Source organism: Theropithecus gelada, chromosome 16, assembly GCF_003255815.1.
Source record: "Theropithecus gelada isolate Dixy chromosome 16, Tgel_1.0, whole genome shotgun sequence".
Taxonomy (NCBI): Eukaryota; Metazoa; Chordata; class Mammalia; order Primates; family Cercopithecidae; genus Theropithecus; species Theropithecus gelada.
Genome location: NC_037684.1, coordinates 60,021,505 through 60,024,584, shown reverse-complemented (window position 1 = coordinate 60,024,584; position 3,080 = coordinate 60,021,505).

The window sequence follows — 3,080 nt, the reverse complement described above, 5'->3', positions numbered from 1 at the left end:
TTCTGGGAGACGCCCTGCCCTTGCCCTCCCTCTGTCCCTGATGAGGTGGAGATTCCTGTTTGTTTGTGTTGTTCTGAGATGGACCCTCCTCTGCCACCCAGGCCGGAGTGCAATGGCGCGATCTCTACTCACTGCAAGCTCCGCCTCCCAGGTTCACGCCATTCTCCCGCCTCAGCCTCCCAAGTAGCTGAGACTACAGGCACCCGCCACCACGCCCGGCTAGTTTTTTGTATTTTTTTAGTAGAGACGGGGTTTCACCATGTTAGCCAGGATAGTCTCGATCTCCTGACCTCGTGATCCACCCGCCTCGGCCTCCCAAAGTGCTGGGATTACAGGCTTGAGCCACCGCGCCCGGCCATTTTTTGTATTTTTTAGTAGAGACGGGGTTTCACCATGTTAGCCAGGATGGTCTTGGTCTCCTGACCTTGTGATCCACCTGCCTCGGCCTCCCAAAGTGCTGGGATTACAGGCATGAGCCACGGCGCCGGGCTGAGATTCCTGGTTAATCATCTCCTAGGACCCTGCAGCCAATTGCAGTCCTGGGGGCAGAGTAGTCGGGGAACTGAAGATGTGGTCTCTGTGGATGCCTCATCTTCTGTCCAGGGCCGAGAGGTGAGCCTGGACTAGTCCTGCCCAGAGCACTGGCAGACGTTTTCAAGCTCTTGGCTTTGGATTCTCGGAGTGATCTTTCCTCTCTTTAGAGCTGTGAGATCTGAGGCTGAGGTTGGAGTGCTGGGGTGAGTGAGAGAAACCACCACTGGCCCGCTTTGCTTCTGCAAACCTTTTTGATTTCTTAGTCTGGCAAAAGGCTACCAGCCTAGGTGGAATTGGGATACCAGGGCCTGGGGTCTTTTGGCTCCCGGATAAAGAGCTGACTGGATTAGCTAGCTGGTTAAGGACACCAGTACCTCTAGGTTAGGGGTTTCTGACCGTTTGGTGGGCCGTAGATCCTTTTGGTGGTCCAGCGACCCCTTCTCAGGCATTTTCCCAAATACTGCATTACAAAAATGTTCACACATACAGAAAAGTTGAATTTGACAGTGAACACTGGTCTGCCCACCACCTAGTTTCTGCTGTTGGCATTTTCCTCTGCTTGCTTTACCACGTTTTCCCAACTGTCTATCAGCTTATTTTTAAACAATAAAAGTTTACAAAAATCCATTATATTGAAATCTAACAATCAGAATGTTTTTAAAATTTTATGTATATCTTTATTAATGCCTTAGAGTAGCAGGTCTAATAACTACCCTACTTCCAAAGTGGTGATGAGCTTACATTGTATTTTCAGGTACCTGCGGTAGCTGTAATGTAACAGGAATATACAATTTCTGTTGGTATCAAGATTACTAGTGGGTGCGGTGGCTCACGCCTGTAATCCCAACACTTTGGGAGGCCGAGGCGGGCGGATCATCTGAGGTCAGGAGTTCGAGACCAGCTTGGCCAACACGGTGAAATCCCATCTCTACTAAAAATACAAAAATTAGCCGGGCGTGGTGGCAGGTGCCTGTAATCCCAGCTACTTGGGAGGCTGAGGCAGGAGAATCACTTGAACCCAGGAGTCAGAGGTTGCAGTGAGCCGAGTTCACGCCATTGTACTGCAGCCTGGGTGGCAAGAGAGAAACTCCATCTCAAAAAAAAAAAAGATTACAGGTACTGCTGATACGACTAGGGTTGTTGTCTGCTTCATAATTGAAGGGAATGTGGCCGGGCACGGTAGCTCAAGCCTGTAATCCCAGCACTTTGGGAGGCTGAGAAGGGCGGATCACGAGGTCAGGAGATCGAGTCCATCCTGGCTAACACGGTGAAACCCCCTCTCTACTAAAAAATACAAAAAACTAGCCGGGCGAGGTGGCGGGCGCCTGTAGTCCCAGCTACTTGGGAGGCTGAGGCAGGAGAATGGCATAAACCCAGGAGGCGGAGCTTGCAGTGAGCTGAGATCCGGCCACTGCACTCCAGCCTGGGCGATAGAGCGAGACTCTGTCTCAAAAAAAAAAAAAAAAAAATTGAAGAGAATGCTACATTTCAGTTGAAGGGTAGTAAAAATAGATGTGTGAACCTCACAGACTTCCTACTCCGGTCCCATCTGCAAAAGCACGTGTCCTACACGGGCTTTGTACTTTTGCAGCTAACCCTCATGATCGCTCCAGGCGATACTATGTTTTATGGAGAGGATATGATGTTCTTTGTTTCACAGAGGAGGGAACAACTCGGCCAGGCCCACAGGGCTAGCGTACGGCAGAGCCGCTGTTCCCAAGGAAGGCTTTTGGGTCGCGTCGAATGCTTTTCCACAGAAGCTTCATGCGGACTCGGTAGGGCCTAGGTGACAGCCTCAGAGTGGAGTTGGTGTTTTAGACGTTGGCGGGTGGAAGAGTGACTTGTGAACTCAGCTCTTCTGGCTCTTTGCCCCGACGCCCAAAGGCTCTGATGCTCTAGCTGGGCTTGGATCTGGGCCTCCGCAGTTTTCGGCATGTGCTCCAGGCGGTGGTGATGTGGGAGCCACACCCTGTGTGATGCCACTGATGAGATCGGTGTGTGCGCATCTGGTTACACTTCATCAATGGGCCGCACTCAGGACGGACTTGCAGTCTTCAGGAGGTGAATTTTCACTTAATGCTCTGGTAGAATTACCTCTGGTAAAATCTTCTATGGGCCAGGCACAATGGCTCACAGCTGTAACCCCAGCACTTTGAGAGCACGAGGCCGGCAGATTGCTTGAACCCAGGAGTTTGAGACCAGCCTGGGCGACATGGTGAGACCCCACCTGTACAAGAAATACAAAGATTACCCAGTGGCCGGGCGTGATGACTCATGCCTGTAATCCCAGCTCTTTGGGAGGCTAAGGCAGGCAGATCACGCGGTCAGGAGATCGAGACTGTCCTGGCCAACATGATGAAACCCTGTCTCTACTAAAATACAACAAATTAGCCAGGTGTGGTGGCGCGTGCCTGTAGTCCCAGCTACTCAAGAAGCTGAGGCAGGGGAATCGCTTGAATCTGGGAGACAGAGGTCGCAGTGAGCTGAGATTGTGCCACTGCATGCCAGTCTGCCAACAGAGCGAGACTCCATCTAAAAAAAAAAAA